The 10492-nt window shown below is 36.0% G+C and overlaps 1 pseudogene; it reads left to right on the top strand.

Moving 5' to 3' along the window:
• Positions 1-414: 414 nt before the first annotated feature.
• On the top strand, positions 415-960 carry LOC144322815 (prothymosin alpha pseudogene; annotated as a pseudogene).
• Positions 961-10492: the final 9532 nt, after the last annotated feature.

The raw sequence follows: 10492 nt of genomic DNA, 5'->3' as shown, positions 1-10492 counted from the left end.
TAGTTACCAAATAATAGTGAAGTATACCAAATAGGTCAAGTATAGGTTAGTAAGCATATTGAAATAGGATGCTCCTGGCTGTAGAATTTAGACAATGCCCACATAGTAAGTGACACTTTGGTGCAAAATTAGCCTTCAATTATTTAAACCAATAAGAATGTTTTCATGGGCTGATGGTGAAAGCTATTTTCAACCAGAGTTGTCACAAAATCTTAAGGGGCAAATACTGAAGGAAAAAACACACCTGCAGACATATTTGCAGGAAGTAACTTTCAGTGAGGGAGTGCAGAGACAGAAGAGGCAATTTTCTATACAAAATAAGAGACCAAAGCCCCAAAATAATATTCAAGGAAAATGAAATGAAATCTTGGTTCATAGAAACCAGACTTTTAAAACGGAAGCAAAATTGGAAGAATGAAGGCTAATTTGAAAGTAGCTAGAAGCCCCACTGGCTGCTCTGAAAAGCCATCTTTGCACTGTTCCTGTGCCCGGCTCCCCGTTCGCCACAACCTCCTCCGCCACCGCGACTCCCGCAGCTCCCTCGCCGGAGGCCTCGAACGCTGCATCGCATCACCCGCGTGCCCCATCGTGTCAGACGCGGCCGTGGACACCAGCTCCGAGATGGCCACCAAGGACTTCAAGGAGAAGAAGGAGGTTGTGGAGGAGGCAGAGAATGGAAGAGACGCGCCTGCTAATGGGAACGCTAATGAGGAAAATGGGCAGCAGGAGGCTGACAATGAGGTAGATGAGGAAGAGGAGGAAGGAGGCGAGGAAGAGGAGGAGGAGGAGGAAGGCGATGGAGAGGAAGAGGATGGAGATGGAGATGAGGAGGCCGAGGCAGCTGCGGGCAAACGGGCAGCTGAAGAAGATGAGGATGACGACGTCGACCCCAAGAAGCAGAAGACTGATGAGGATGACTAGACAGCAAAAAAAAAAAAAAAAAAAAAAGGAAAAGGAAAAGTTAAACTTAACCAAAAAAGGCCACCGTGACCTATGCACCCTCCAGGTCACCCGCAGGTGACTCGCGCTCTCGCCTCCCAACCAGAACCCCAACGTGAATTTGCAACAGGGGAGGAAAAAAGAACCAAAACTTCCAAGGCCCTGCTTTTTTTCTTAAAAGTACTTTAAAAAGGAAAATTTGTTTGTATTTTTAATTTACGTTTTATATTTTTGTACATATTGTTAGGGGTCAACCATTTTTAATGGTCTAGGATGACCAAACCAGCCTTCGGAGCGTTCCCTGTCCTACTTCTGACTTCACTTGTGGTGTGACCATGTTCATTATAATCTCAAAGGAGAAAAAAAAAAACCTTTGAAAAAAAAGCAAAAACAACAAGAAAACAATCTTATTCCGAGCATTCCAGTAACTTTTTTTGTGTATGTACTTAGCTGTACTATAAGTGGTTGGTTTGTATGAGATGGTTAAAAAGGCCAAAGATAAAAGGTTTCTTTTTTTCCTTTTTTGTCTATGAAGTTTCTGTTTATTTATTTATTTTTTTGGCCTGTTTGATGTATGTGTGAAACAATGTTGTCCAACAATAAACCGGAATTTTATTTTGCTGAGTTGTTCTAAAAAAAAAAAAAAGAAAGAAAGAAAGTAGCTAGAAGATAATAGGTTTTGAGAAAAGGCACAGAGACTTGGTGGACAGGATAGAAAAATGTAAGGAAAATTAAGTGAGGAGATCACGTAGTTTTTAAATGGTTGCAGTTTATATCAAGTCTCTCATTTCTCTGTGTTTCAAGCTTTTATTTAAATTCTAGTTAGTTAACATACAGTGTAATATTAGTTTCAAGAGTATCAACTCTCATTTTTGATGCTGATAATTAGTGTCTTATACTCTGTCTCTCTCTCTTCCTAGGCCAATCTGGCACAAGGCTTATCAGTTGTGTTTTCTCAATGAACCAACTTTTGGTTTCAATGAATTCCCTATTGTCTTTTGTTTTCTAGTTCATTTCTCTGATTTTTATTATTTCTTTCTTCTGCTTATTTTGAGATTCATTTTTTAAAAAGTCTTTTGAGGTTGAAGCTGAGGTCATTGATATAAAAACTTTCTTTTTATTCTAATGTAGACAATTAGGACTGTACTTTTATTCCTCAGTGCAGGCGTATCACCTTCTCATACATTTTGATATTTTGTGTTTTTATATTTATTAAACTATTAATTACTATTATTATTTTCAAATATTTGGTAATTTTCCAGAAATATATGTTATTGATTTTTAATTAATTCCGTTACAGTCAGTGAACATAGTCAGTGAACATGTATGATTCGAATCCTTTTTAATTTATTGAGATTTCTGTCTCCCTTTCTGATACTTCCTATTCATTTCTTCTCCCTTCCCTTAAATTCCTTTTCACTATTATTTATATTCCCCAAATGAATGAGACCATATAATGTTTGTCCTTCTCCGATTGACTTACTTCACTCAGCATAATACCCTCCAGTTCCATCCACGTTGAAGCAAATGGTGGGTATTTGTCATTTCTAATAGCTGAGTAATATTCCATTGTATACATAAACCACATCTTCTTTATCCATTCATCTTTCGATGGACACTGAGGCTCCTTCCACGGTTTGGCTATTGTGGACATTGCTGCTAGAAACATCAGGGTGCAGGTGTCCCGGCATTTCATTGCATCTGTATCTTTGGGGTAAATCCCCAGCAGTGCAATTGCTGGGTCGCAGGTCTATTTTTAACTGTTTGAGGAACCTCCACACAGTTTTCCAGAGTGGCTGCACCAGTTCACATTCCCACCAACAGTGCAAGAGGGTTCCCTTTTCTCCGAATCCTCTCCAACATTTGTGGTTTCCTGCCTTGTTAATTTTCCCCATTCTCGCTGGTGTGAGGTGGTATCTCATTGTGGTTTTGATTTGTATTTCCCTGATGGCAAGTGATGCAGAGCATTTTCTCATGTGCATGTTGGCCATGTCTATGTCTTCCTCTGTGAGATTTCTGTTCATGTCTTTTGCCCATTTCATGATTGGATTATTTGCTTCTTTGGTGTTGAGTTTAAGTTCTTTATAGATCTTGGAAACTAGCCCTTTATCTGATATGTCATTTGCAAATATCTTCTCCCATTCTGTAGGTTGTCTTTTAGTTTTGTTGACTGTATCCTTTGCTGTGCAAAAGCTTCTTATCTTGATGAAGTCCCAATAGTTCATGAAGACTCCTAACTCTGGGAAACGAACTAGGGGTGGTGGAGGGAAGGAGGGCGGGGGGGATGGGGGTGAATGTGTGACAGGCACTGAGGGGGGCACTTGACGGGATGAGCACTGGGTGTTATTCTGTATGTTGGCAAATTGAACAGCAATAAAAAATAAATTTATTATTAAAAAAATAAAAAATAAAAAAATAAAAATAAAATAATTTATTGAGATTTGCTTTCTCGTCCAGAATATGGTCTATATTGGCAAATGTTATGATGCATTTGAATAGAATGTGTATTTGGCTGTTGTTGGATGGAATATTCTGTAAATATTAGTTCAGTCAAGTTGGTTGATTGTGTATTTTCTCATATTTACTGATTTTCTGTCTACTTGTTCTATCAGTTATTGGAAGATGAGTACTTAAATCTCTGAGTATATCATGGACTTGTCTATTGCAAAATTCATTCTATTTTTAAAAAATATTTTATTTATTTATTTGAGAGAAAGAGCAAGAGAGAAAATGAGAGATAGAATGAGTGGGATGAGGGGCAAAGGGAGAAGCAGACTCCCTGCTGAGCAAGGAGCCCTATGTGGGGCTGTATCCCAGGACTTCAAGATGATATCCTGAGCTGAGGGCAGCCATTTAACCCTCTGAGCCACCCAGGCATCCCACAAAATTCATTTTTACTGGTGAGAAAATAAGGTTGAAAGCCAAGATCATGTTGATGGCATCAATAATGTATACAAAATAATATTCATAATTCTTTCTTTTTAAATCCACTTTGGCATCTTTCTCTCTCCCTCTCTCTCCCTCAATCTCTTTCTCTCCCCCATTCCTTCCCTCTTCTTTCTCTATCACTATCACTCTTTTATCTTTATAGTTTTCCTGATGACATTTCAAAGGAATAAAGGAATGTGTCAGTTCCTATTTTCATTCTGGGGTAAAAATACATTTAATTCAAATTGGCTAAAAAATGTCCAACAGTCTATGAATCCGTATCAGCAATACTTAGCAACCTGGTTGCCATGCAAACCATTTATTTTATCTGGTCAAAGGGCAATTTGAAAGCCGGTTGACATGGTGATAATATTTCTGTTATGCAATTGACATGTTGTCTAAAAATAGAATTGTAATGAACAAAGCTCTTTTACTCATCTTTCTAATGCTCTTTTCACTGAAAAATCACTAATGCATTTGTGTCTGCCTATTTCACATTTTACTTTGTAATAATCATATAGAAGAAATCTACAGGGCCTTTTTGTCTCTTTGAGATAAAGATACACTGTTAATACTATCACTTTTCTAACTATTGAGGTTTACTGGGATACTGACAAAAAATAAGACCCCCTTTTATCATTAAAGGAACATGGTTTTATTTGTTAAGTAAATTAGTTATACTTAAGAACAGAGAAGTAGATCTATAAATGAAGATGAGATATTAGGCTTTTAACCTTTGAGGCTGCTAAAGACTTCTAAGGATTAGCTATAGATATTCAGGTCAAAGAGCAAAGATTTACCAAAGCATTTTTGGCCGAAGTAATGATATATGGAGTTAGACTTGAACTTTCTAAATTATGATTACCAGCAAGGGGATTACATTGCAACTATGAAACATAGATTTTCAATAAATGTAGTTAAAATTAAAATAACTTCTTCTTACCTATAAATTTATGAGTGACAATATTCATCACAGTTGTATATGATAAGTAATGAAATAATAGATTACATAATAGTCTTTAGTTAAAACTTTTGGTTTTTTATTCTCATAAATTAAATCAAATAAATAAGTGTTCATGGGAATCAAACTCTAAAGTAAATATCTGAAAACTCTAAAGGGAAAGAACAGGAAATAATAGGTATTCTATGAAGATAAATTTATTCTGAATTCATTTTATGGGATTATAGAGAGTTTTTTGGCTAAATGTAGCATGTTTTAGTATATCTGAAAAGTTTTTAGACAGCTTTGTATTATGACCATACCATGCAAAGACAGTAGAAAAGACAGTTTCATTTGCTGCACATTAATAATGGACTGAGATGTTTATCTCATAGTAGAGTTCTTTATCCAGGTAGAAATGTAGGGTGCTGGAGACAGCTTACTTTAATGGTGTACCTTATACATACAGTGTTCCTACATTTCAGGTTTCCAACAGTCTGTGGCATTCCTACCCAAACCCCATAGTGCAATGTGGGTTTCCTGAACTCAGTGTTGCATTCTGAATATTCATTCCGAATATTTGTGTTCATGAAATCTCTGTAAATATTTCAGCAAACAGGCCTGATAAGAACACACTGAAGGAATGAAACATACTTAAATGTAACAAATAATTTCACCAAAGGCTTACTTTAAAAAGCAGTGCTCTCAACCTTAGTACCTTTTAAATATTAATTGACTCAAATTACATGGTCTATATTTCAACTCGATTTTCTAGAAATGTGCTTGTTACTCAAACATGATACAATTCATAATAATTTCCACATGCTTATACAGTGAATCTTGAGATAAAATGAACACCACTTGTCCGTTGCAGAGCTTTGAACAATTTGAAAGATGAAGCAAAGGAGGTCAGTAAGGCCAAAACATCACTGTTGTTAGGAGAGGCCCAATGGAGGACAGGGCTTGAAGTCGGCTCTGTGAGCTTATTAGAACTGTTTGTCAGAATTCAGCTAGACTGGGGTAGACATCTCCACCGGTCCCACTGCCCACTCCCTGCCTATTGGCAGATGCCCAGAAAAAGTAGAAACTGACACTCTATCTGATCAGTTACTCTCAAGAGGAAGAAAGGAAGCTGAGGCCACTTTCACAAATTTTTCTTACCTAGTTCACAAATCGGAAAAGGCATTCCACCTTGAAAAGGGGGATGTACAGAGAGAAAATCTTTCCTTGTGGAAATTAAGAGTGAACCCTCTAACAATACTATTTTTAAACTTTATAAAAGGGCAAAAGAGAAGGTAAGTAGTATGTACAAAAAAGCCATCCAAAAGGAGACTGATAAAAGTTGTTTTCTTTTCTCTTCTGGTGGGTCACTTTATAGATTAAATGACCAGGGTTCCTTGATAGATAAATGCAAGAAAAAAAAGTATTGGTTTCAAGATGAACTTGTAAGTTAAAAGAAAATTGAGTAATATAAACTAAAAAGAAGAAATGGGTAAAATTTAACTTCAGAATTTGGGGTGCACACTTCGGTGATACACTTAAAAAGAAAAGCAAGGAAATGATTCCTCTTCTTTTTGGAAAGTAGTTTTCCTTTGCTGGAGAGAGGGGGTTGTGACTGGATAGTATACACGCATGGTCTTTCGAGATGCCTGGAAAAGGCTTATTCTCACTTCTTAAAGACCTGTGTCCTTATGAGGGTTTTTTTATTTTTTTAAGATTTATTTATTTGAGAGAGAGAGAGAACACAAGCAGGAGGGGCAGAGGCAGAGGGAGAGAATCTTAAGCAAATTCTCTGCTGAGCTGGGAGCCTGGCATGGGGCTCAATCCTATGACACTGAGATCACAGCCTGAGCTAAAACCAAGAGTCAAATGCTTAACTGAGTATGCCACCCAGGCGCCACCCCCTTGTGAGCTTTTAAGTTCAGCCTGTCACCTTCCCCACAAGATCCTCCCTGACCATCCTATTTAAAATAGATTTTTGTCTCCTTTCTTTGTTTTGTCATTGGTGTTCTCTAGAATTTCTGCTACATGAAAATGAAGATTGTTGTTGTATTACTAATGTTTATCACAGAACTAGATATATAATTGGAACTTGGTAATTAATGATTGAATGAGTGACCAACATTCAGAACCTCGTGATTCCAAAATCCTTGCTTTTAACTGCTCTTCTGTGCTATTTTTTTTAGCCTCATCTCTTACCACTCTTTGCCTCAGTCCCTAGACTCATAATTCTAACACACATGGCTTGCCATTTCTATTGGTCTGTTTGCTTTTCTGTTCTTTATATCTCCACATTATATCTTTCTTTCATCTGGCAAGCCCCTGATCATTGTTCAAGATTCAGCTCAGGCATAATGTTTTCCAGAAAACCTTTCCTGATACTTCCTCTGTTTTCAGGCTAGATTAGGTACTTGTCTTTCATGTTCCTAGAATATCCTGGGGATAAAGTCTGTCACCATACTTGTCAAATTGTGTGTGTCTGCCTTTCTTACTATGCAGTGAGTAAATGTTTATTGAAAGTACATAAGGAGAACCATTGCTTAAGACCAACTGATTAATAGAATGATTTGAAATTATCTCAAATTTGGAAACCTTTAAGAGATAAAAACAGACTTTTTAGAAATATTGAACTCTAGAATGAATCCAAAAATCAGGACTACTTATAATTTCTCTGAGTAAAAATTAATTCAGTTATTTGTGATCAGGTTTATTAGGCATTTTAATTCCATTGATGAGACAGTTACAGACTATTGTCTCTTCGTATCAAAGAAGAATATGAAAACAACTAATCTTTAGTTTCTAATGATGACTGACAGCATCAGTTAGGGTGGTTTTGATTGCAGCAAAGAACTGTTCCTCAAACTGGCTTAAAATAGGATATCTACCTTAAATAAAAATAACCTAAAGGTAAGGTGATCTCCAGACTTATTTGAAGATATTTCATGAAGTAATCAAGTTCTTTTATCTCTTTGCTCTTCAACTTTTGCAAATCAGCTAGTCTGACTTCCGTCAGAGTTGCAAGATGTCTGAAGCACTTCTCTGAATCATGAGATAAAATTTTGAGGAGGAAGAATGGCATTCTTTATTGTGGGTCTTCTTTTGCAGAAGTAAGAGTCTTTTCCAAAAGCTCCTAACTGACTTAACCTAGAGTATCATTGACCAGCAATGGTGACTTGTCCATTCCTAAACAATTCAGTGACATGGGAAAAGGAGTGCCAATATTCAGTCTGCTTTAGTTGTTAGGGATGAAATGATTAGAAGATTCAAACACTGTGGTCAGCGTATACCTAAAAGTAATGATCAAGATGGGGAAAACATATTGGGTATATATTGGACTCCCTAGTCCTATACTTTCAAGAAATGTGATTGACTAACTTTCCTGACAATTAGTTTTCATTCATTTTCTCTTTTAACCCCAATTCTGGAATATTTCTACTGCTTAGATGAAGGATAAATTAAAAAAGTCTCTCTAGGCTCAGAAGGTTTTTCACTTAACTGTGGGTGAAAGATACATTATGAATACTATTGATTTTTTTTGACCTCAGTCAAGTGACATGAAAGCTTAACCTAGATTCATCTTCTCCTCACATTTGTCATAAATCTCTGACATGTCGATATTCTATATTTGAATGCTTTGTGCACATTAGCAATATTGTAAAATCATATTGTATTGTGACAAGGCACTAAATTTATTTCAGAGAGGGTCCATTTTAGCACTATATGCACTATGAATAATAAAGCAGTTATTGATTCTAATGACAGATTATTACAACATTAATAATTTAGTTGAAGCAAGACCTTTTTTCATTTGAAATTGGAGAGTTGCTAAAGAAAAAAAAAGGCAGCACCCCAGTTAGCTTTCCTTGTATTATAATGATATTGTTCCTCATAATTATGTGGTGTCAGTACATACACATATATAGGTCATATTGAGTTCAGAAACATAGGAACATAGTCTGTACTTTAGTCATGGCTATTTAAATCTTTAATTTTCATTGACGATAATAGGGGCAAAGCTTATGAATGATCTCTTTATGCTCAGATAAAAATGATTATGCATTCCTTTTCACCCTTGGTAAGACCTACTTTCACAAATGATAATGGTGATATCACAGTAAAAACAAAATCAAATGACCTGTCTAAAGAATTAGATTTATTTAAATGAAATGAAAATGTAGTTTAAGGCAGCAGCTTATTCCTAATTGAATTTATTTGAAGCCTTAAGTAACTGTGAAATTTTGGCCACAGGACTCTATGTATGAATAGCTAAGTCACTAAATGATCTTTGGGGTATTAGAGTATAATGCCTAATAAATTTTCTACAGAAATTCTAGATTCATCTTCTCCTCATATTTGTCATAAATCTCTGATATGTCAATATTCTATATTTGAATGCTTTTTGCACAAGAGCAATATTGTAAAATCATATCGTATTGTGACAAGGCATTAAATTTATTTCAGAGAAATAATTTCAGGATTTCCTCGCATGAAAAAATAATCTCTTTTCCATGTTGAACTGTTTGTCATTATTTTGTCAAATTAGATCACGATTTACCTTTATACTTAAGCACACAATGTCCCTTACTTCCTTCCTCACTTTTTTTTTTTTTAACTGCTGATGTGATATACCTATAGATAGCTAAATGAATATGCTGCTGCCAAGGAAAATTTTGACTCTTTTATTTTTATGCTCACTGTGGCAGGTCCCTGTTAAGGAAGAAATATTTAGGGCTTACAGTCTAAGATAGCAAGGTACAATTATCTTTGATCCAATCACCCTTCTTTCTGAAGCCAAACCCAATTATAAAATGTGGGGAAACAAAAAAGGTGAATCAATCTCCCAGGGAAATAGAAACTTCCTATAACTCCAACAACAATATATCAAGAAAATGCTTTAGTAATTGGACCAGGATGATAGATAACATAGGGTGGATAGCTGTCTATGTAGATGTTCTGCAGAACAAAGAGTTCTCCAAATTGGGGGGCATACCCTGCAAGGAAAGATGTACAGCCCTATGCTTAGAACAATGTTTAGGTATGGGGAGTAGAAGTTAGAGGTTTCCTAAAACCTGGGGAGCCAGATAGAATGTTAAGAAAGTTGGGGCAAAAAAAAAAAAAAAAAGAAAGTTGGGACTGAGCAAAGAGCCATGCATGCTACAAGTGTTAGAAGGAGGAAAAAGTGGTGACAAGCAGCACTGAAGCTACTGATCTTGGTCAGCCTGAAGGATGAGTAATGACTAAGTCCAGACACTCTCATACATACACACAAACTCAACACATCTTGCTAGAGATCTCTCTAGTGTGAAAGAAATTTGTACCTATAGAAAAATGTTGATGAGAAAATTGCTGAAAGCAAGAAGCACCAACTGCTTACTATTCAAAGTGGTTTCTTGCTCAGGTCAAAAATTAATTGGACACCCAGCAAAATGCTGCAAGAAAAAGAGAGGAACAAAGTAAGAACACAATTATGCCATTATGCAGGTAACTTGGAACAAAGAATTCTCCAAGAAATAAAAGAAATTGAAGAAAATGTGAACTCTGGAACCAAAAATTGAAAAATAAATGTCTAGAGATTCAAAGAAGATATGACAAAACTAAACATGGAGAAGAAAATTGAACTGGTTATACTTCAGGGGGAAAAAAGTAGGAAAAACTTCAAATAACTGAAAGCAACTGATCAGACCA

This window comes from Canis aureus, chromosome 10, assembly GCF_053574225.1.
Source record: "Canis aureus isolate CA01 chromosome 10, VMU_Caureus_v.1.0, whole genome shotgun sequence".
Taxonomy (NCBI): Eukaryota; Metazoa; Chordata; class Mammalia; order Carnivora; family Canidae; genus Canis; species Canis aureus.
The sequence above is the reverse complement of the archived record's forward strand: the minus strand, read 5'-3'. Positions and strand labels throughout refer to the sequence as shown.